A 25,160-nucleotide genomic window follows, 5' to 3' on the forward strand; every position below is an offset into this window, starting at 1 on the left:
CTGTTAAAAAAAATATATTCACCTGTTATAAATGCAGTATTACTTCATTAAACAATTTTTATAAGTAGGAGCTGTGCAGATAAACATGACAAGCAGGAACATTATTGAACAATTCTGGCTACAGTGAATGTACTTGGAAATTCAGCTCTGCATGCCATGTCTGGCTGTTGCTTTTTGATTGGCTGTTAAGTCATTCATTCAGTACAGGGGAAAGTAATGTGGCGTCTGGAATTTGTGCTACATTCCCGTACAAAAATGTAGTAAGCTAGCATTGTCTTCCTCCCATACACATCAACATGCTCTTTTGTTCTCTCATCTGAGTGAAACTATAGAACTTCTGCATTTGGGGCCGTATTACAGAAGGCGCCGCGCTCTCTTTGTTTGTGCCTGGTGCACCTTTCAAAAGGTGCGCCTAGAGCAAACAAGGAACGTGCGCCATATAATATTGAATGTGCTGCCCCCAGGGCAGCCGTGAACTCCTGCTGCCCTGGGGCAGTGCATTCAAGTGAAATACAGAGTGGCTTTGAAGCAGCCACTCCATGTTTCACCGTGCAGCCGGCAACCCACCTGCACTTTTAAGGAGGATTAGAGATCTTCTTGCAGGTGGGTGCAGTGAGTGACAGCACCCACCTGCAAGGGGGTATCTGGGGGTCCATAGGACCACCCTTCCCCCCTCCAGATGGCTGCTATCATGGGGGCGCATTGACAGGGTGCCTCCTGACAGCTTCTATGCCTCTGTGCCCACATCTATAATAACTGTCAGAAGTTGCCGTGCACACCTGCTTTCAACATTATAGTCCTTTTTTCCTAATTTTTTCCTCATTTTCCAAATTTGAAGCTCTATGCGTGCTCCCTGGATTACTTGATCTGCCCTTTTTCACGTTGGAATTTACAACATCGGAAATGGAGCGAAACTTCACTCCAAATCCACTTCAGAGTCAGAGTTTAATGGTAGTGTTCTTTTATCTTGTAGTGAACCCCTGAGGAAGGGCCCATAAGAGCCCGAAATGCATTGGGTAACATAAAGACTTGCAACTTGGATGTTTTATGTTCTTGACGTGCCCGGAATAAGGCTTGGATGGGCATATCCGTGGCATGAGAAGCTATGAAAATATCAAGTAAACCACGTGTGAAAAGACCAAAGAAAATTAAATGGAATTGTTTTAAAGTCTTGGAGTACATGGATTAATTATGGTTGAAATTGAAGGAGAAACAAAGTTATTTGAAAAGAATGTGTGATATTCGCGACACCAGCAGTGCGCCTGTATTTGGAGTGAAGTTTCGCTCCATTCATGTCACATCTATAATAAGAAACAGGAGCAGAAGCACAGGGATTCTCTCATTTGCATGGAGCTATGCCCCCATGCAAATGATGGAACACCCTCTGGTGAGAGCTGTGGTGATGTATGTGTGTTATAGAAATGGCTGCACAAGCATCTGTTGCCCTTTCTGTAATACCAAAGTGCCTCGGGGCATGCAAAGCAGGTACACATGCCTGTTGCGCTCCCGGGGCACTTTCCATAATGCAACTCCAGGTTTATAGAGTCACTGTAAACAGCAATTAGGCACTATTAGGCTAATAAAAAAGGAGCATTAGCAGTGGTGTAGCTAGAGCTTTTGGCGCCTGGGGCTATCCCTCAGATTCCTGCCGATGGCAGGTAGCTGGGGGGCCTGCTGAAGAAAAAGGTCGTCGAGCACTTGAAAGAGGTCCAAGGGACACGTGGCCTCGATCATGCAAGTTACTTGCACATACATGACCAAGGCTACACAGTTAAATACACCGGCAGTACAATTGAGACCACATAGATTGCATGATCTATCTGAGGACTCAGGAAAACAGCATGTGACAACCATCAGAGAGGGTGAACGATTATCTGGATTCCCCCTCACTCAATGCAAACATGCACATACATGACACTATTCGGGGATCTACAGCTGACATTAAGTGACCAAACATGGTCCCCCCATTAAAGCAGTGTGGACGTGCACAAAGGTGATGTGCTCTGGGGACCCAATACCACCACCACCAATACCACCACCATCAATACTACCACCACCAATATCACCCCCCACCATTACCACCAGTGGTGGTGGTATTGGTGGTTAGAGTCTTCTTTCAAAAGGACACTTAAGACAAACGTATAGAAGGGGGCCTTAACTGAACACTATGCACAGAGTCCCAAGTCTCCCTAACAGTGGGTCCTGGGCCCTTATACCCGTGCGCTAGTCTGCGTGCAACCAAGGAATGACTTGCACCTGCTGCCGAAGAGAATACCTCTTGTAGGACATAAGCCCACCTAACACCATTGTACTCAATTTACATCCAGGGCACAGTGCCTGTTAGTCAGTGGTTCTAAGGTTAAATGCTAGTAAATTTGAATACTGATTAATATTTTATCAAACCATTGCAGCTCACGAGTCCCAGGTCTCATATATAAAAGAGCCTTACCAAAAGACACTATTCAATACATTTTTTCAGGTTTTCTTTAACATATCAGAAGTACATAAACAACAGTGTTTTCTGCGAAGTACAAGGACTGCAACAGCTAGACTTCAGTTCTACCCGCACCGTCCCTATCCTATGTTAGTTTTCTCACGCGATGCACACTCACCTCTCCCCTACACCTCTCTCGCTGTACCCTTTTTTTTCTTCATGCTTACATGCCCGCGCATGCAGGGAACATTGCACTGGCAGCTGGTTCCCTTACCTGTGGCAGCCCTGGGTGGCAGCTAGTTTGCCTCCCTGGGGTGGCAGACAGGCCCTGCAACCTGAAGTCCCACTAATACCAGCTGCAGAAGTTACATTTAACTTGGACAAAGTTGTGGAAACCGCACCCATCTCCTCACAAGGGACATTTTCCAACTTTTCCACAACTTCAGCAATCTATTGATGCCCATGGCTTTTGATCATTCGTGCGGGGCCTTCAGCTGTGGTTACTAGGGCTGTGTGGAGACGGCGTACTCTGCCGGCACCGACTCACTCCGGGTTGAACTCGGGGGATGTGAGGCAAATTGATGGGGGAGGCCGGGTCGGTCCTGTAATGTCAGCCACAGCGCCATTAGGCACGCATAAGGATTCTAGCACATGGTAGGGGTCGCGGGTGACACGTGGACAATGTGCGTGATGTTGATATGCACAATTTAATTTAATGTAGCTCATGTGTGCCGATGGGCCTCGGGAATTAGTAGAAGTTTCCGTGAGGCTGAGCACATTTTGGAAGCAGGCTGTACTCCTCCGGCAACTGAAATTTTTCACTCGCTGAGGGCGCTTACTAAGTTAGGCATACTTACTCCATTTTGCAGCGAGAGCGGCCAGTGAGAGCAGCTGCCATTCCATACACCGGACGGCCTGGGTCGCCTCTTTGCCTGGTGGCTGGTCGGCGCTGCTGATGCTCTGACCACTCTACTATCGGCTGTCCTGAGCCATGAGGAATTAACTATCTCTATGCTGGCCGCCGCAGGGAGCAGTGTGTTTCAGCCGCTGCAATGTACTGCAGCCCTGCCTGGGACCGGCTGTTTCGGTCACGGATTTCATCATTACGGCGGCGAGCTGAACTCATGCTGCAGGAAGCAAAACGAAACTGATATCAACTATGGCGCCACCCACCCCCCTATAACCGTGACAAACTCACTCTCCTGACATGTGTGCCACACTGCGCAGTGATTCTTAGTGTTGTTACATTGTTGCACTTGAGCCCAGCCAGACGGGAGCCCCCCATGCCTGCAGAGCAGCGTGGACCACACGCTGTCTGCCATTGGCACTTCAACTTTTATCACGTTTTAGCACCAGTCAAATCCATGTACTGCACATTGCTAATAATGCACAAAAACTCTGACACCTGCTCTCAGCCAAGGCCCAGTTTTGTAATATTTAAAAGTTAGTCTTGTTGGAAACTGCCACACCTTGACTTCAGACTCAGCAGCCCATTAAGGGTATCAAAGATATTGTATGCATGACACTTCACAAGCTGGCTGGGAGACAAGCTGACACTGTTTTAATATCTTAAATTCTGCATACAAGGTATGCAGTATAATTAAGCCAACAATGGCCATTTACATATCAAACATGCCTGTCTCCACTCAATCAAAGCGCGTGGTGCTGAAGCGCATCAGAGGAGCACAGCGCGGGGGCTGGCCCAGGGCCATCATTGGTAGCGCTTTTGCGCTACAAGATTGACGGCCCTGGTACCACAAACTGGATACACCACGCATCGCACCACTATGCTAGGTGGTGCGTGTGTGGCGTGCACTGCAGCACTTGTAAGCAGGTGCACTTGCACAGTGCACTAACATAACGGCACGTAATGTGTGCACTGTGCCGCCCCCAAAATAGTGCTGCCTGGGGCGGACCACCCCCACTGCCCCCACCCTAGCTACGCCGCTGAGCATTAGGAGCTGGAATGGGCTCTACACTGGCAGCTGAGGTACATAAAGACATGCTTGTAAATGGATTATGTGTGCATGTGTGTCGTGCATGGGAGAGGGTTTGTGAGAGAGAGAGAGAGAGAGAGCGAGAGAGAGAGCATGTATGTGGGAACATGTGTGTCTGTATGTCTGAACATTTGTGTATGAGATAAAATGACAAATGTAGGGAGTGAGAATGAGTGAGGCTGAGTGTTAGTAAGGGCGCATGCGTGAGTCCGTGAATGAGCATGAATGGCACAGAATTAGAGTTACTGCAAGTGAGTGAAAATGGATGAGCGAGAGTGAGTAACAATGAGTGTGAGAGAGTGTTAGAGAGTGTGGGTTAGAATGAGCAAGTGAGAATAGGTGCGAGTGAGTGGCAGTAAGTCAGTGTAACTGAGTGAGGAGAAAGAGTGAATCAGAGTAAATGAGAATGAATGAGAAGGAATGCATTTGAGTATGATGGTGTGAAATTAAGAGGGAATGTGAGTGAGAGTCAGTGGGTGTGAATATATGTTTGAGAGTGCACCAGCCCAACCCAGCTCGCATCGACGAGGAGGAGAAGATACCGAGTGAACCGGTACTCCCTGGTGTCAAGAACATATCGGATTCCTGAATCGTGCCTAACGGTCCCCACTTGGGTGACCCCTGTTAATTAACCCATTCACCCGGAACCAAGCCATGCTATTTACATGGTTTTTAGAGGCTTGTTATGATTAGGCATTTATGGAATGTCCTGATGATGATCCCTGTGATTTAAATACGGTATCGAAACGCCTTCGACCATATTCATGTGCCATATACTGTCTGTATACTATGTGCAAGGTTTATGTAATGGCGCATCTGATACTATCTGTTCACACTGTGATTTAAAAGAACATTAGCTTTTTGCCTAGAAGCCCTTTCTGTTCACTTTGAGTGTACTAAAGTGTCTATGTGTATTTGAGGTACAGGCTTGTGCCCCACACTGTGATACCGTCGAAGGATATACTTTCAAACATTTTGTTATGGAAAATACATGCTGACCACTGTCCGGCTGGAAAAGTCACCGCAATACGGAATCCATTGTGTCTGTATTTATTTACTTGTTTTATCCTGTGCTGCATGGGACCACTGTTGTTTTCAAAAAGATTGTTCCCTGAGGTCCTCGGCTGATTTACTTGGGGCCCCTTGTTGTTTTGAAACGTGCAGTCATATTAAGCATGCAGCAATTATAGAGATTCAGTAATGTCAATTATTGTATTGTCACCAGTATTAACGTCATGTGATATCACTTGCTGGGAAGATACAGGGTCAAAGGCCATATGATGCCACTTCGTGTAATGTGATTAAGGTTAAAGAGTGTGTGATGTTGCTTCTGCTATCCCTAGCATTTTGGTGAACTGAAGTCCTGGCTAATGGTCAGCGATCATAGATGGCATCAGGGCGCGGAGCCCTAAGTTTTGCTCCGCAGCACATAAAGAAATATACCATATGTTGCTTCACAATGGGGAATGAAGATAAGCACAAGAAATAATGGACAGCTACTAACAGTTTTCAGGCATTCCCAATGACCAGGGTTGGGTTATTCACTCAGCTTCACCTCAGGACTTTCAGCATTTCTCCTGTTCTATTCTTGGGTGCACCCTCTCCTTCCGAACTTCTATATTTTGAAGGGCTTTTCTGGGTTGCTTGCGCTTTTGATACATAGTTACATAAAGCAAGCTGAAAATGAGGAAGTGTTTGGTTGTTAGATGGACAGCATTGAACGGGAGGTTTTTGGGATTAGAGGAAGGCCAGCTTTCTGTCTGCCTCAGAACTGGTTCTTCAGATGGCACTGCAGGGACATTGTCAGCTTGTGGGTGCTTCTCTAACTTTCTGCTTCTAGTTGTTGGCTTATGGCTGGGTGAGTGACGTCCTCTTCCTGACGATGGAATCTGTAGGAGTTCACTTCACTCCCAGATCTCGGGGGTTCATGCTCTTTGAAACAGCTTCACACCTGTTATCTCTATGATGAAGCTGAGGCTGATGCATGAGCCTGAAAGTGAGTGTGCATGTAAGATGAACAGGAGGAAGAAAGAGAGTGACTATGTTAGGTGGGATGAGGCACTGGGGAAGTTTGGTGTAGCTGGTGCTCCATGCAGAGGAGTGCCTCGCCAGTTTCCACTCCTTCTGCTGCCATTCCCAGGGCCGGACTGGCTACCTGGCATTTTTTGCTGGGGTGGCAGGGTGGAGTCCAGGTTCAGTGCTGAGGGGCTGATTTTATTGCTGGGGAGCTGCTGGCTCTTTTAAATGAACAATGCAAAACAAATAGCTTTAAAGTGTACTTTATTTAAAACATTTGTTATGCATTGTTTATTAAGGAAAGCCCGGTGGCCATTCTGCCTAAGTGGTGAACTCTTCTGAAGTAGCTTCTCCTATTGCTCGACATACTTTATCTCAGGTACACACCTATACCAAGGCCACAATTCTTTGTGAAGTGCAGAGACACAATTCCTTGGTTTTTAACTTCTGTTATAAGTTGCAGTGACTGTGTTTTCCTCAACCTTAGTTTGAGCAATGATAACTTTCTTCACCATTTAGTTTATGTCCTTTTCTCCCAATTCTATGGCAAGCTAGGGACTCACTTATATTTCTCCTATTTACTACTCCTTGTCCCTGGTTGGATCCAAAAGGAGATCTCCCTGTCTTTTTTGAAGTAAACTATGGAACACCCTCCCTCAAAGCCTCTGTCTGGAGGAATCCGAAACTCTACTCCGGAAGGGTCTGAAGACTCATTTATTCCCAAAGACATATCAGTGCTGTGCTGTCTGTGGACTTAGGTGTCTTTCTGCTCTGGTACCTAGAGCGGGGACACACTGGGTCAGTGTAACCAGGCGCTCTACAAACTCCTGTAACATAACATATTGCTCCCACCCTGTTGTTCCCCTTACTGTTCTAGGTAATTGTTTTCATTGTCCCTACATCACCCCATACTGTTTGGTCACTAACCGAGCATTTTCTCAATAGTAGTTGAGATTTCCTATTAACGTGACACCTAGTTTATGGTAATGCGATGATACATTTATTTTAAACTGTAAGATGGTAGATTCCTGAGGTTTTTTAACAGATATGCATTGTAGCTATAAAGTGAAGGAAAAGTGAAGGAAAATAATGCGGCCCCAATCAAACCTTTGACAATGCTGCTTTTTCTATCTTGCACTTTTCTAAGATCTTACTCTAGCAGCTGAGGTTGACCAACTTAAGACAGCATCATGCTGTTTGTTTGGAGTAGCATGTAATAGAAAGCAGCATTTATCTGTTTACTCTATCCAAATATTATAATATTGTTTAAGATGGTATCTGATTTCCTGCTCCTCTTTAAGACAGGATTTCGGGTAGCAGAGGTCTCTTAGAATATACACATTTGATTGGCTGTATGGCTTACAGTGTTTATTCATTGAAACTCTAGTTTGTTTAGTCTTTCAATATGGCATACAAGTAACATGCTATTATCTGGGAGCAGAATGAACTACTAAGCTGGATCCAAACACTCTCAAGATATTATTACGTTAGTTAAAATAGCTCTGGAATTTCCATTTTTCCAAAGATTTAACTCGAGCAGTCGAGGCGCACTAATATAACTTCACCGATTTTGGTCATATGACTCATAACTAGGGCTCCCGGTTTTATGGTATTTATTTGTTTGACATTTCCATCTGTATTTATCCATATTTATTTTTTGGATCACTGACATAATATCGAATACACAAATATAGAATTACCAAAATATCGAAGAAAAAATATAGAATGCAAAAATATCGAATTCCTATCTACAAATATATTGAATCAAAAATATAGCTTTAAAAAATATAGTTAGTCAAAGTATCGATTTTTCTTAAATGTCTTAGAAGTAATTTAAAATTAATGAAATAATAAATATAACATTTACTATTACTACTCCAGTGAGTGCAACAGTAGGGAAAGCTTTGGATAGCGTAGGGGTAAAAATTACTATTCCCACTCCAGAGAGTGCAACAGTAGGGTAAGCATTGGATATCGTAGGGGTAAAAATTACTATTCCCACTCCATAGAGTGCAACAGTAGAGTAAGCGTTGGATAGCGTAGGGGTACAAATTACTATTCCCACTCCAGAGAGTGCAACAGTAAGGAAAGCGGTGGATAGTGTAGGGGTAAAAATTACTATTCCTACTCCAGAGAGTGCAACAGTAGGGAAAGCGTTGGATAGCGTAGGGGTAAAAATTACTATTCGATATTACATTACTTACCTTCAATTCGATATTTTTTACCACTATATTCTGTCCATTCGATATTTTGTCCATTCTATATTTTGACTTCGATATTTTGGTAATTCTATATTTTGAATTCGATATTTTGTCTTGTTACCTTATTTTTTGCTAATTTTATCTGTGTTTATCCATATTTATTTTGGGTTTGGTGCAAAAATTAAGCTGAAAGTAGTGTATTTCCACATTTATTTAACCAATAAATATGCACTCATGCTTGAATGACTGCCAGGTTTCAGGGATATTAACACCTGCAGAAGATAAATCTATGCACTTATATGAAAATATGCAAATTCCAGTATCAACCTTGTGCAAATCTACTGCTGTCGAAGCCTCTTTACTAAAATTCCTTTCTTTTTTTATCCCCCTTATCTATCAATCCACACATCTATTGACCTGGCAGTCATGGCAGAGAGTATTTAGAATTACTCAAAAAGCAACCCAATTTCCGTTTTTATCCACATTTAAAATTAAATACAGTCAAGAAAATGAATGTTTTCTGTCTGTATTTATCTGTAAAAATCTGTAACAATGGAAAACAGGAAACCTTACTCATAACCCTTTCTTACTGAAAGCCTAGTTTCCTAAAACATCACTGAGTTCGAGAGAGGTGAGAGGTGGGATTAGATCACAAGAACGAGGATAAGATTGGAGGGAGCTGGAGGGGAGAGATGGGGAGAATGCATGCCAGTATTCCTACTAAGAAGTCATATTGATTCCCCACAGATGGTAATATTTCTCCTTTCTCCTCCCACAAAACTGGATCAGATGCCAGGCAGTTTGAAATGCATGTGTCTCTGCCTCTGAAAATCCCCTTCTCTGTATTCACCAGTTGTAGCACAAGGAAGAGGGACATGGAAAGAACTAGCAGGAAAGTAGTAATGAGGATGAAAAGACGGTGTACGGTTGGATCGGAAGAAAATGCACAAAGATCTAGGGAGTGGAGTAAAAGAAAGCGGCGAAGGCAGAGAGAGAGCTTGTGGACGAAGAGAAGAAACGTAGAAACATGGGGAGGCTGAGGAGATCCCCTCAGCGCCCCTGCATGCTCCCCCCCACCCCCACCACACCTGCCCACACCTACCACCATTTGCATCTTTAACTTCCATTTCCTGCTTCTTTTACCTGCCCATGTCTTTTAATTTGAACTTCCTCCCATCATCTCTATTTATTGTCCATATACTGAGTTTCTCCCCCTTCACCCCCTTCGTGAAAGACGCAAAAGAACCGAGCTCTCTCAAAGACCTGTCATAAGTGTAAATACATTGTTATGTATTCCCTGACTTGTAACGGTGCAGTTTAACTTTTTGGAATTTCCATATTTGAGCCACGTTATAAATCTGTTGGGTTACATTTAGACACTCACTTGACCTGGCAATGGCCTCTACTGTGACGGGATGTTCAAATAAATAGAAGTCTCATCGTTCCCCTGTAATAAAAAAAGAAAAGAAGCTCAGGAGTGGTGCGCGCACGCGCGCCACTGTGAGCATATGTCTTCAATTATCGCGGCTGTGACGGCCGCGAGAATTGAAGACATATGGCCTCTGGTGCGCGTAACAGACACCAATAGGCCAAGGACTCTGGCTGCGCGACACTGTTATAGGTAGCGTTATAAGATTATCTTTTACTTATTCTTAATTAGTGACTTTCTTTTCCAAGAATAAACCCCCTTTCCTCGCGCCCCCCCCCACCCCCCATCTTCTTCTTGCATGAAATAATATACCACTATTTTGGACATCATGAGCACTAGTGCATGCGTTCTAACACAGGTTTACTATTGAGATTCTATAAACAGTCTGCTGAACAGTGCCTTTCCCGGGTGATAAGGTTGAGATATTATGGACTATTGGGAACATTTTGTTTCCGCTCTCTCCAGCACGTGGTTTTTTATATATATAATTTTGTATTTGCTTATGTTGTTGCAAATACTTTAAAAACAAAACAGTGAGTGTTGAAATTTGTCCAAATGACTGGCTATCAAATGGTTCTTTTCTCCACAATTGGTGAACAAGTACTACAATTGTAGGAGTTTAATATTGTGCTTTTGGTCATTAGATAGTAATTACTATGGAGAAATACAATACAATTTTGTATGTTTATCTTGTACAGCCTTGAGAAAGTCGCAGGACTACTATCTAAAGCGACAAAACGCATTGGCGGTTTGCTGTTTGGAAGAAGTCCGAATAAAACAAGACAAGAATTTGATTTGAAGATTGAAATTGTTGATCTATACTTTCTTTGCATATGAAATATGTGTGTTATTGAAAAAGGGAAACCGTGTTTATAAACATACGTGTGCTTGGGAGTTAGAATTTGTGTTGTGAGAGACTTGTCTCTAGATTCATGGAGGTTTGTGGTTCTCCATTCCTTTGAGCACCGTTAAAATTATTGAGAGTTATTAATCACTTAGTGCGATTCTCAACCCTAAGCGCCCTGATCCTATAAGTACAACCACGCCGCTATTTGTGTTACTAAAAAAAAGAGGAGGTAGCATTGGTCTGAGTCCAGAGATTTGTGTATATCATCAATTATGTTGAGGATTGCGGTTTCTGTACTGCACTCTTTCCTGAATCCCGACTGATGGGAGTCGAGGAGGTTGGTAAAGTCCAGGTGTTGAGTTAGTTGTTGGAGTACACATCTTTCTAGAATTTTAGGGAGAAGAGGAAGGTTGGAGATGGGTCTAAAGTTGTTTAGGTCATTTATGTCAAGGCCTGGTTTTTTCAGCAGCGGGGTGACTTGTGCCACTTTCAAACAATCAGGAACGACTCCAGTTTTCAGGGAGCTGTTTATAATCCTACACCAGAGTGGGGCTAGGGAGAGTTTCAATTTTTGGGTTAGTAGAGCAGGGAGAGGGTCTATGGTGTGAGATGAAGGTTTAGAGGTAGAGATGAGGTTGGCTATCTCTTCTTCTGGAATGGGCTGGAAGAGTGACCAGGGTTTAGTGTTTTGGAATGAGAGCACAACTAAGCACTTCAACGGGGCTGCTAAGGGGAGGCGAGGAGCAGTTGGTGACCAAAGAGCGCTCGATCTTGGAGATCTTGTAATTGAAGAAGGTGGCAAAGTTATCGCACCGTTCTTTGGAAGCCTGCCCCAGGGACATCTCTGGTTTGGAGGTTTGTTGTCTGATGATCCTGAAGAGCTCCTTGGGTCTGTGTTTTGCGCCGTCCAGTGCAGAGCGGAAATATACAGATTTCTTGTTCTTGATATGGCGGTTTTATTTCTTCCTGAGAGTTCTGAGTTGATCGCGGTGGGAGGTAGTGGGCAAGCTCCTCCAACATCGTCCTGAAGCTCGAAGTTGTCTCCTTTTATCATTAATGTCGGAGTCGAACCAAGATCAGGATGGATTGACTCAGTTTTTCTAAGTTTCAAGGTAGCTAGTTGATCCAGCAGGGTTACCATATTCGTGTTATAAAGTGAGGTGAGATTGTTTGTGGAGAGATCATTGTCGTTGGGTAGGAGCACCTTTCAGCCTTTCTTCCATGATGTCCAGGGGGATATGAATGAGATTTCTGGATCATTTGGGAGGGTCTTGAACAGGAAGCAGGGATAGGACTCTTTTGTTGATGTAGAATAGGATCATGTGGTGATCCGACCAGTCCACTGGAAGAATGTTGTCAATCGTGATTGCGTCTCGATGGGCAATGATGGCATCCAAGGTTGTGAGTTTCTTCCGAGCAATGTTGGAAAAGGTTATTGTCCCAGAGGAGATTATTGAGAGACTGAATTAGAGTGTTGTTGGCTTCGTTCCAGGGTAGGTTGAGATCCCCCAAGATTAGGTAGTTAGTGTCTTTGAGAGCGCAGTGGGCAATCAAGTCAGATAGATGTTCCCCAAAAGTGGGGGTGTTACCTCGTGGGTGATAGAGAAGGTGACCAAATAAAGGGCTGTTGTCCTTGGTTTTTATGTTGACAGTGAGGCATTCAAAGGAGCTATACTTGCAGGAGTCAAATACAGTGATGTCTTTCATCTTTATGGATGATGGCTACCCCTCCACCTCGTTGGTCTTTTCTGTCTTTATTGTTGATGGAGAAGCCTGGGGGCACCAGTATATCAAAGGAAGGCGGGGAGATCTCATTCAGCCAAGTCTCCGTGATGAATGCAATATCTAGATCCTGAGAGAGGATGGCTTCTGCTAATTCCAGGCATGCTTGAGGGCTGATCTACAGTTAATGAGCATGCATGTGGTGGATAATTTCTTATTGTTCGGGTACTCTCCTGATGGGGCCTTCGGTATTGAGGAGAGGGAGGGCGGTGGTGGTCTTGAGATTTTCGCTGGGGGAGGTCTCTTCTGAAGCCAGTGATCACTTGAACCTTGGAATTCGGGGGAGCTGAGAGAGGAGAGTCATAGGTGGCGGCTAGGTGCAATGTTTCTTCAGCGGACATTGCTGCTTTAGTTCTGGAAGGTCTTTGTGATAGGATCTCAGCGACCTTACTAGGAGGATTCTGTAAACCAGATGCGGGGGCTTTGATTCTTATGAGAGACTGAAACAGGATCTCAGCGTTGATCCTGGTGGGTCTCTGCAGCCAGTTCTCGATGGGGGATGAGGGTCCGAGATGCGGCTTTAGGAGGATAGAGTCAGTCTGGGAAGAGGGTCTGGGTTTTGATTGCTGGGGCTTACGGGTCATGCCTAGGTTGGTTAGGATTTCATCAAGGCCCCTGAATATTATTTCTAGCTGACTTTCTAATAGGGTCAGCTGGAGGGCCATATTCTCCGGGGCTGGGGGCGTGCAGTTTTGCATAGGGACATCACTCAGGATGGGGAATTGGGTTGAGTTGTGCGGCCTAGTGGTAAGTCGGTCGTCCCAACTGTCTCTGTTGGAGACAATTGGAGGGCGGTCTGAACGTGGGCTCTGCCTCAATGATTTTGCTGGCGTAGTGGGGAGGTCAGTAGACCAAGCCCTTTGGATGGCGTTGTGATGATGAGGAAGATGAGTTTGAGGGTGTGGAGGGGCTTGATCAGCGTCTGGAGATTGAAGGATACGATTCGAGGGGGCGGAAGAATGGAAGGAGCTTCTAGGGAGGGGGCTGAAGGATCTCGTCGGGGGAGTGGGAATAGGTATTTGCTTTGCCTGATGGGACATGTTGCCCAGAGAAGGAGGATGGGGAGGAGAGGTTCGAAGAGAGTGAGGTAGGGCCGAACGCAGGGTAAGGAAAAGGGAGTCAAAGGCCTCAAGGTTCTTGTTGTGGACCTGTATCAAGACTGTGCCATTTGAGTAAATGGTCACTGATGTGTTCCTGTTTCTAGTAGCCTGGTTGGAGAGAGAGGTCGTCAGTTTACAGCTATGTGAAGTGGTCGTCGTTTTGGATATGAGGAGTTGCATTCTTTTTTTTAAAAAACCTTTATCGTACAGTTCAATATAATTACAAGCACGGGCCAACAACCACAGAGGCCGGCCGCAACACAAGAATAAGACCCACTATATTATCAAATGACAAAGCTCTTCAGCCGACAACCATGAGGTCCGGCAGCGAATCAGGATAAACATTGTATTGAACTCACAACACGTTACAGGATAAGACGAAGGTTTCAATTTATGTTTAACCCCCCCCCCCCAACCTAAAAAGTGAGGAAAGAGAAACAGACCTATCTGGTGCCATACAGTCAAACACTATGTTAAAGTGAGCAGGTACAAAAATAGAATAATCACAGATCAATGTATAGGGAGAGACCGAGACGCCTACGCTAGCAAGCACAAAACAGGATGTACGACAAAGCAATCTATAACCCAACGTAGTCGCCCGCACTCAGACCCCGCCCAACCATTGACGCCAGGATAGAAAAAGAAGTACGGTTACCAGATACTGGAATACATACGAAATCAGGATAATAACCCAACGTTATGAAAGGAGAGCGAAAGGAAAGCGTGAGATAAAGAAATCATAAAAACTGAACTAACTAACAAAACTATAGACCCATCCCCCACCCTGCACCCCTGCATGTGGCTTTCGCCTAACCCCAACTAGCAGCGTGCCTGCCGCCCGACTAACTAAACTACAAAAAGTAAAAGAAGAATGGTGGAGGAGAATGTCATACAAACTCCTGGTCCCCTTTCCCCCCCGCCTGAAACGAACAACCCCTGTCCTAAGACCACAAAGTACTCAAAAATATTATAGACCGAGTCAGACAGGGGAGACGTTGAACACCGCCCAACCTCCCGCAAGCATTTCGTTAGCGAATTCCTTGTCCTCTAAAGCCCCGAAATCAGACCCAGACCAACAGTCTCATCCTTGATCCCTCTGATCTTTCATGCGGACTCTGTCTGGTAACACCGTCACTGCCCCAGGAGAGTCAAAGTTCGTAGGAAATTCAATTAAGATTAATATGAGACCAGTTAAACACATTAAGTCTCTGCAAGCATCCGCCACAGGTAAGATCTCCCTTACCGACATGCAGTCCAGATATCCTTTCCTCCGTAGATGTAAAAGAACCACAAAGGCGGGAAGGGACGGTAGTGACTTTTGGTTTTTGCTAGTCGTAGTCTCAAGGAGTGAAGAACCAGGTAGCTCCACAATAATCGGCTGCGATGGTGAATGCAGCGATACCCCCAGAGAAACAATTCCGCAAGTATTCTGCAAACAGATCAATGGCATCAAAACTTTATCGCGCATGGGGTCTCCATCCTCCTTTACTACGGGCATCGTGGGAGAATCAGTTCGTTGAAAGTCATGCAATAGAACAGAGCCCAGACTAGGTCGCCCAGTTTTGATGTCACCAGCGATCATTTTATGGACAAAGGTTTCCAGATGCAATTGAAGTGCCCCGATGGCGGCCATTACGGTCTTCAAGGATGGCTCACAGTTCGTCCGATCCGCCTCCACTCACTCAGTTCTAAGCATGGGCGGGTTCCTCAGAGAGCCGGGTCTCTCCGGGAGAAGGGGCAAGAGCGGAGCGGACGGCAACGGAGGGTGCATTATCGGTCAGCAGTACGCAACCACGAGCGAGGGCCCCGGCCCAGCAGACCCGGGAGGTGGCGACCGGGTCGCCGGGGACGGGGACTCCCTCCACAGCCACAGACGAAGCCTATCACCACTCCTTCAGTATAAAACAGACAAGACGCTCGCCACCAAAAACAGGCATGGATAACCTCCACTGCAAGAGACCGGACCCTGTCTGAGTCCCACGGCCGATGTTATTCAACTGCGACCCGGCTGGGCAAGTACTCAAGGCCCCGGTTCAGAAGCTGGGTTAGGCCGAGATCTTAAACACAACACAACTCCGTCAATCTGGGCGATAAAATTATCGGGACGGCACCGTCAGATTCAGCAACAGTTCATCCACACGGGGGTCGGGCGTAAAATCAGGATATCTGGCAGGACCATCAAGCAGCAGACGGCGGTCGGCAGAGCCGGGAGCCTATGCGGCCATCTTGGTTGCTGCGTAGCTCCTCAGGAGTTGCATTCTTAATGTGGTGTTCCAGATCTCAGGTCTATCTGTGTGGAAGATGAGATCCATCTTTATCTGCCCTGTGGATGTGCAGTGGCAAGTGTCCATAAATAGCGTTTCTGGGTGCTGTCTTATTAGCTTATGTTTTAAGTTTTTTCTCGCTATAGGGGAGAGGCTTGGGGGGAAACTAATAGCAAAGGCATTCAGGCCGTGTGGTTTCCATATGGATCAGCATGATTGGGGCGACGGAAGTTGGGGTGCCCGATGACATTGTTGCATACTAAATAGATGGGGGTTGCCGAGCTGCTTTTACAGAGGCGAGACTCCCTTGGTCTGGGAGTGGTTACTCTGGGCAACTGAACACGACTAGTGATTGGCAGGCCCGTGAGGGACCTTTCTTCCCTGTGAGCCGAGGGACTGCCTTGGGCGGGAGGTGGGGGAAAGAGGAGGCTGTGTGAACTAGGTGTCGCTAAAGGAGTCGGTGGGGTTCCGGTTACCCTTGCCTGGGGTGATATTATATGATATTATGGAATGTGAGATCTTCTACTTCTTGCGCCAGTGCTGACAAATTATTAACTATCATCTGACCACTATTTGGGGGATTATAAATGTCCTGAGTGCCCTTCGGATGAATTAGTGATGGATATATTGGGTCCTATTTTGGATTCATGAGGTGTTCCCAAATACGTTATAGTATTATTGGATCTGTATTCTAAATGGCCAGAGTTTGAGGAGTATGATAAGGTTGATGCTTTTACTTTGGTTTCCTTCTTGACCAATGTCTTTTTGGAGAGAAGGAATTCCAAAATCTATTTTAAGTGGCAATGGCCTACCGTTTATTTCTGACAAGTGGAAAGCATTCTTCGCTAGGAATGGTGTAAAGGAAAAACATACTCCTATTTACCATCTGGCTGGGAATGGAGCTGTGGAACGGTTCAATCAGGTGATTATGGGCTCTGTGCAAGCTGCAATCAATGCTGGAAAGGATTGGGAGAATGAGTTAGCCAAGACTATGTGGGCCTACCGTTTCACTCCTACTGTCACAGGATACAGCCCTTTTAGAATTCTTAGGGGGAGTGAACCATATACCAGAGATAAATCAGCTTGGTTGAACATGAAGTTACAGAGCAAGTGGTCCCGTCAGTTGTCAAGAGTAATTTGCTAAGGGCACAAAAAGTGTAAAAAGAGTATTATGACAAAACACTGCGTGAAAGAAGCAAAGTTGTCTGTGGGAGACTGGGTGAGAGTGAAGTTAGGAGTGAGTTCTAGGAAAGAAAGTAGCAATTTTTATGAACTGCTCCAAGTGAAGGACCTTTATTCACGCTTGACATTGTTGAGTGACAGGAAAATTTGGCATTTGAACAGAATGACCAAGTGAAATAAAGTATTGTGGTGGAAGCATGATTAAAGGATTTGTGGGAAATCAGCAGCGAGTAATGACTAGCTGTGGTTTGAAAATGGAACAAATTGGTTGCGAGAACAGAGAAAGAGATGAGAGTGAGAATGCATTAGGGAAATCAGGCATCTCGTGATGAGGTGACACATGATGAAGATGTACAAGCTCCTAGTTGCTCAGGGTAATCCACTCATGTGGGCAGACATGTGACATTTGCCCAAGAAATACGTTGAATTGGTCATGTGAAAAGTTTCAAAACAAATGTTATGTTCTTCCAAGTGTTGCATTATTGGCATCATAATGTAATGTCTAATTGTGATTCTATAATTCCTGTATTCAGAAACATATTGATTGTAAAGAGGGAGATGTGTGGTTTTGTGAAGTACTGTATGCAGAGGCGCAACTAGAGCCAAATTTCGGGGGGGTGGGGGATAGGGAAAAATTTCGGGGGGGGGCTGAACCTTTAATCAGTATGCAGAGTGGAGCTGCAGGGGCTCTTAGAAGGGGTGTAACAACAGCAAGGCCTAATTAACATTCAAATGGTCTTTTAAAGACCTGTTAAACGTTCGGATGTGGCTCTGTGTGTGCACGGGATCTGTCTCATCCCGGGCTGCCACACACGACGGAGGGGGCTGAAGCCCAGTGAGTTCAATGGGTGTTGCGCGCCTGACTGTATTTATAGGTGTGACATCAATCTAGGAGTAGGAGAGAATGTTGGGGTGGGACCGTTCGGAGATACAGTTGGAGGAGATCTTGTTGGAGTTGTACACGTTTACCTGCTCTCCCCATGTATGGAATAAACATAAATGTAATTTCTCCAACGACTTTATGTCCTTCATCACAGGAACCAAAAGAGTTCCAGCGTTCCTTTATTTACAAGACACTACAGATAGGGCATTCAGAAAGTTAAGCTTAGAGGAGGAGACAAGGGGACTGGTTGGACGGAATAAGGGAGACCATGGTATGGGTTTTGTTTAACTGTGCACTGAAGGCAATATTTAGTATGGAGCTTTGTGGGTGAAGACGTGATGTCAAATGAATGCTTGCAGAGAGAGCAAAGCATTACCGACAAGCTGAAATAGAACTATTTGATGACGTGGCTGGCAGAATCCCAAGCTGTGAAAGGTAAATCGTCAAGCGCTGTGATATCCTTCCAGATCTGGTTCGCGCTATATAAAACTTTATAAATAAATAAATAAATAAAACAGTGAGATGTGACCAGGACATAAATGAGGATGCGCAAAGAAGTAGCCTTGGGTCTACCATGACAACATTATTACAGAGAAAGTTATCTGTGTGCAGATCGTTTTTAATAGGAAGAGAGAAGACGAGAATAACAACACAAATAGGAGTTTACGGGCGAGAAAAGTGGGGAAGGGGCTTTTTTTGTGTGTGACGTGTTCAGTTTTAGGCAACAGTTGCGCAATTATTGTTTCTAGTTTAAACCGATGTGAGATGTTTTTCAACCCGTGTGATTTAACCAATCCGACAACTAATCTTTCAAAAGAAAGAAGACCTTTTTAGCTTCTGCAAATTTTTTCTGGAGGACGGTTGTTTATGTACAGAGTCTTGGGTTTTCAGTGATCATTGTTTTAAAAGCATACAATTGCTCGTTTTCAGGTCCAGTGGTGTGTGACATTCCTTGCATATCTACAGGTTCAAAGGGCATGAAACCTAATTTCGCCTACCCTGTGAAATGTTCGAAATGTCACCCAAAGTCTGCAGGCAATATGTAATTTACGCTTTTGTGTGGAAGAGTTGTGTTGAGTTCATTCTAAGTAGTATAGGAATATCGTATTGAGGGGATGGCTGTAACTTTTGAAAACAAGCATTGGCATAGCCAATAGTTCTCGCCTTTGGGACCTTATAAGTATTTAGTTATGTAGCACAATATCCTTGGTCCCAACGGCGAGACCTATTGGCTATGCCAATGCTTGTTACCCCTTCTTAGAGCTCCTGCATCTCCACTCTGCCTATTGCTGAAAGAATAACCCCCCCCCCCCCACCCCCCACCCCGAATTTTGTCTCTAGTTGCGCCTCTGGCCCAAGACATGACATTGCTTCCACCAACCACAATGGCCATTTAACAGAGGTGGGGAGGCCAAGAATTCCCATGACGATCCGAGCCAGGGTTCCGGTTGTGCTCTAGGGGCCCAAGAACAAGCAGAGTCTATAAAAACAATATGTGTCTGCATGCGAAACAGTTGGAACTTTACAGGGGTCACGGCTCGTGACAGACACTTCAGGGATCTAATGAAATGCTCGTCTGTATTGTGCGAACTGTTGACATTATTATATTTATGAGCCACTTTTATAAACTACAGTTTGAATCCTGGAAGAGTTACAAAGCCTTCAACCTTCATGGGTCGATAAATGATGAAGTACCCTTAAAGTTGGCCATTTTTCAGTAATGAGACTTGGTGTAAATTGTGGAGTTAAGAGTTTTATAAAAATAAGCTGACATTACTAAGAGACTAGTCAGTTTGACTGCTACTACAATGTAGTGTCTCTCATCGACCACAACGCTCTGCCCTCAAATGCCTGAACTGTAATCAGTATCCGTTGTTGTGCATCTCTATCGCAGAGTTCAATTTTAGTAAAAATGTGGTTCATTGACAAAATACTATGCGAAGTACACACCTACTGGGGCTGGAACCGTCTCAATGAATCACGGGGCACCCCGAGTCGCATTATTTTTGCACTATGCTGGATTATGGCACCCTTATTTCCAATGTGCAAACACCAGCCTACACAGGTGCTTGTGGGGAGCGTGTGTTTCGTTGCAGAAAAAAAACCCAGGCATTACTTAAAGTACTTTGACAGTGCAAATTTGAACATGTACACATACACATACACACACACACAGCTGACACACAGAAGACACACCGCACGTGCACACAAAAACACTGCAGACAGCCACTGCACACAGACACACACCGCAGACAGGCACTTTATACACAGACACCGCAGATAGGCACCACACATACACCGCAAACAGGCACCGCATAGAGACACACACACACCGCAGACAGACACCGCACATGCACATGATGGGTGTTTTACCGTCGTCCTGCCGAGGTCTCTTGGGGTATGGCGGCATGCAGAGAGCGGAGAAGTATGGAAGCAGAGATCCTGTGACTGCTCACACAGAAGACACACTACGCGTACACACACAGGCACTGCATACACAGACACCACAGATAGGCACCGCACACACACCGCAAACAGGTACCGTATAGAGACACACATACAAATGATGGGCGTTTTACCATCGCCCTGCCGAGGGCGCTCGTGGTATGGCGGCATGCGGAGAGCGGGGAAGAATGGAAGCAGAGATCCTGTGAATGCTCACACACAGAAGACACCACGCGTGCACACATAAACACACCTCAGACAGGCACTGCATACACACACTGCATACACAGACACCGTAGATAGGCAACGCACACACAGTGCAAACAGGCACCGCATAGAGACACACATACAAATGATGGCCGTTTTACCGTCGTCCTACCGAGGGCGCTTGGGATATGATGGAATGCGGAGAGCGGGGAAGTATGGAATCAGAAACAAAAGAGGGCGCGAGCAGCAGCCCATCTGTTTTGAATTATCGCGCCCGTCTGGGCACGATAATTGGAAACAGATGCTGCTGCTGCTGCATGTAACCGCAAGCATTAGGCCGTGGGCGTCAACATTGGGACCAAAAGGTGGGACAAAAAGCCGCCTATGGCCAATTGCGTGCTGTCTTTTTACAAATTGTAATAATCAACAGGGACCCCACTGGTATTAATAGGAGACAGTTACAATAGTATGCAGAAGCATTAAACGAACAGCAATAAAGAGACTCACAATAATTTGATATAAGTGCTTACAGCATCATGTATTTAAAAAGATATTAGGAGAGGACAGTTGTATCAGCACTGTACAAAAAACAAACCCAATTGTACTTGGTGCAAAGTATGTGAAGGTGACATACGTGAAACGACGCAAGTGACAATTAGAACCAGCTAGGACGGCGCGTGAAGTGCAAGTAGTGCGGCTATATACAGTGAATCAAAGAGGCGAGTGGCTCATACAATTATACACTTTAGTTATATTTCTTGAAACTTTTCTTTTGAGCCAGTTCGGTAATTGCGCCATTTAATGAACTGGGCAGTCGATGACGTTTCGATCCTGGTTAGTTAGGATCATCTTCAGGACGGATTCGTATTGATAGGAGCAGTGCTGTACAAGGGAAGTAAAGGGAAAGGGAGAATTGTAAGGGCACTTGAATGACAGAACGTGAGGTCGAGGGGGCGGGAGGGAAAAGGAATGGGATAGCCTGGAATAGAGGTACTAAAGGACAATTACAGTCTAATGGATACATCCCATGTGTCAAAGTGCCCAATGGACACCGCTAATAGGAGAATGTGGGGGAAAAAAGGGGAAGATCCTTGGCGCTCACCGCCGCGTGGTGGGGAGCAAGGAATTACCTGTTTAGTGCAGAAGAGAGGAGGGATCCAATGTTTCAGTGTAGTGGAGCCTTGATCGGGAAGTGGATGCCGCGATGGTGCTCCTGGGGGGAGAAAGACTTGTAAGTGGACCGGCCACGGAGCGTTCAGACATGAGCAAGGCAGTGAAACCTAAATTACCTGTAATGGGAATAATTTAGGGTCGTAGACATCAATTGGCATCTTTGGGGTCCGAAGTGGGATCGAGGTAGACCTAAGTATGGAAGGTAGGGTAAAGTTACTCGCGGGGACAAAAAGGCTACTGGGAGAACAAGGCGCTATGAAATTAGTCACGGATCTGGCGTGAGGCCGGGGAACACGTACCTGGTAGCTGAGTGAAGCAGCGTAGTTCGATTCCACCCCACCATCATGTGCGGGAAGAAGCCTAATTAGAACCCGGGTGAGGGAGGCTGTTTATGTCTGGGCGAGCCAAGAAGGGCGCAGAGGGGTGACCAGAAGGGGTGTGGCCTAGCAAGGGGAACGCGTCGCGGAATCGCGCATGCGTGTAGAGGAAAGAAACCGGGACATGCAGTCAAGCTTGAGTGTTGCTATGGCAATCAAGCAACCTAGTCATGGACGTGGGCGGGCCGGGTAAGAGGGGACGGAAAAAGGGGGGAGTTACCGGAATATCGGCACAATGTCGCAGGCCAAGAAGTGACTCCTACGTTGTTCAGAATGCGCTTATGTTTGCAGGGGAACTAATCGGAACTAAATAACAAATTATGCTCTGTAGGAAAACATGTATACATAAAGGCAATGAGCCAATTTGGTACGTTCATAACTCTGGTACAAGAGTACAATTAGTCACGATTACAGAATGTATTTCAACAGTAGACTATGTTACATATAATTTAAGCAAAGCCATATGGCAATTGATCAAGAGAGTAGTGTGGCTGTACAATAATGGCATCAATTAATAGGCAATGTTAAGTACATGTACTTTCATACAAGTCTTTTTACAAAGACGAACGCAAAGGCCAATGGAATATCAGGACTTCGAGCAGGAGCTTGCGCTCTTGTGCGCGAAGTGCTGGTCAGCTGCAAGAGGCCCTCTCCTTAGAGCAGCGCATGTGCCCTGCGCTAAGGCTCGACCTAAAAAGGAACAGTTCCTTGATAGTCTACAACAGTGAGAGTGAAGGGATATAAGGAAGCGCCATAAAGTATAAATACAATGAACGCTATTGCAATACCTCGTATCACCCTTTGGAATCAAAGTGCCATTATTTGTTCATACAAATAATAATTTAGGATTGGGCCTTGAATAAGTGCAAGGTAGTGCTTCTTATCAAAACTAACGACATCCTTAGATAGGAATATTTTCCTTTAACTAGCTCCTTGTTCCTCTCCTGCTCCTCTCCCTTCCTTATTTGCTATGGTGGCCTGCATCTTCAACCACAACGTGGGCCAATCACATGCAAGGGAATACCCTGGTCAGACCGGGGGAGGGTCCCTGCTCTCACCATGGTAAGACTTAAGGAGCCTGTTCACTCTTGGTTCCAAAGGGCACTGAACACATTCTTTAATTGGGAGAAAGACAGCAATGAAGCTGGAGGTACGAAGGCAGGTGGTTCCTGCCAGTACCAGTTCTCCTGATAGGTATTAGCTCTGGACTCAGCACCCAGGGCTAAAGCAGGCCGGTGGAGGCACGAGAGAGGAGAAATGTATCATCAGGAAATCAGTGCCGTGCTAGTGACCAGGGAATGTAAGGGAGCCCCAGCTTGAGTAAGGCATCTCACCAGTCATTGTGCTGCATGGAAGGCCAGGCCTCGAGCCGACATGGACTTGCCGAGATGGTCTGAGGGGTGCACATAATGGGCTTCTAACTAGCACTGGATATGTTAGAGAAGCTTTACTGTGTCCACTGTATACCTTAGCCTACATGATAACAAGCACTGGATCTTGGTAGAGTTTCATGTCTACGGGACAGATCCTGCAAACTCCAAATGTTTCTAGTACACTCCCTACTGGAAAACGACCATGACTGCGACCATGACTGTGTGCTTAAAAGTTATTTAGCAACTGGGACACCATATGGCCTTTCAGATAAAATAAAGAAAATCATCTTCTAGTAGAAATGAAAATCCACCTTTCCAAGCCTCATATAACAAGTATGGGTGTGGATGCTACTGAATGCTTATGGAATATAATATAACCAGTCTAAATGCTGTCATATTAACTGTACTATACACAGGACAATTACAGTGGTTAAAGGAACCCCCCTCAAGTGGACACCCGTGTTCACAAACATCAAATCAAGAGTGAAGGAAGAGAGTAGTGAGAGGACAAAGTCAGAGAAGGGGTCTCCACTTCTAAACTGTGACATGAGAATTCTAAGTGGAAACTCCTCTTCAATTATAGCAATAGGGAACCCAACCAGACCTCAACCAGGAGTTGATTTCATGAGCTGTAAAAAGGAGACGGCCTCATCCTTGGCTTGATCCAAGTCTGTTTATGCACATGAGGGTTGGATGGCTTTTGGTGGATAATGGTCTTGAAGCTGTCTCTGCTTACATGATAGCACCTAGCATATTCTATACTTCTAGGAAGCAAGATGTAAACATCCAGGACTGAAGAGCCAGGTTTCACGCCTTTCTACTATGTTAGATAGTGTGGGAAGATCTAGCCACAGACCTCGCAGTGGACAGATAGAGTGTCAGCAGAACCCACATCCTGATTGACATATTGGGTCCTGCCAGTCTCTTAATGATCATGCAGATGGCAGGGAATGAGAGCCAGGCCAAAGCTGTACCAACAAAAAATGTTTTTTTTGTTGATTGAGAGCCAACAATAGAAACACCAGAGCTCTGGAATATACTTTTGTTCGCGAGGTCACAGTACCCCACTCCTAGGGCACTATTGAACTTTCAGATCTTTTTATTGTTAAAGCTAATTCAAACATGACATCCACTATACCTTAATGGAAATATTGAAAAGCTTTTCTCAAGGCTTAAACATTTGCATCATGGTGTATGCAGGAATCTTTGGGCCATGTAGACTGCAGCAGCTCTAGGTTGTGGTAATGGGTCAGGGGAAAGGTTTTTGAGTTGAAGGAGAAGATTAGTTGTTCAACCTTGATGATCTCTTTACATATTTATAGATTAAGAGCAAAATCTCTTAAATTGTTTTTAAAAACCAGCAGAAACCTGCTTGAAAGTGGAATCGTTGTGGAAGAGGTTAGGGGTTCTGGAAGAAATGAGTAGTCCTAGCCTGAGAATTCGCCCTCCC

At 45.3% G+C, this 25,160-nt stretch overlaps 1 protein-coding gene across 1 annotated transcript in view; it reads right to left on the reverse strand.

Moving 5' to 3' along the window:
* RAB31 (RAB31, member RAS oncogene family) overlaps positions 1–25,160 on the reverse strand; it is a 321,603-nt gene that overhangs the window by 63,993 nt on the left and 232,450 nt on the right. The gene's annotated exons all lie outside the window — the stretch shown is intronic.

The sequence above is a fragment of the Lissotriton vulgaris genome, chromosome 4_1 (assembly GCF_964263255.1).
Source record: "Lissotriton vulgaris chromosome 4_1, aLisVul1.2, whole genome shotgun sequence".
NCBI classification, from domain to species: Eukaryota; Metazoa; Chordata; class Amphibia; order Caudata; family Salamandridae; genus Lissotriton; species Lissotriton vulgaris.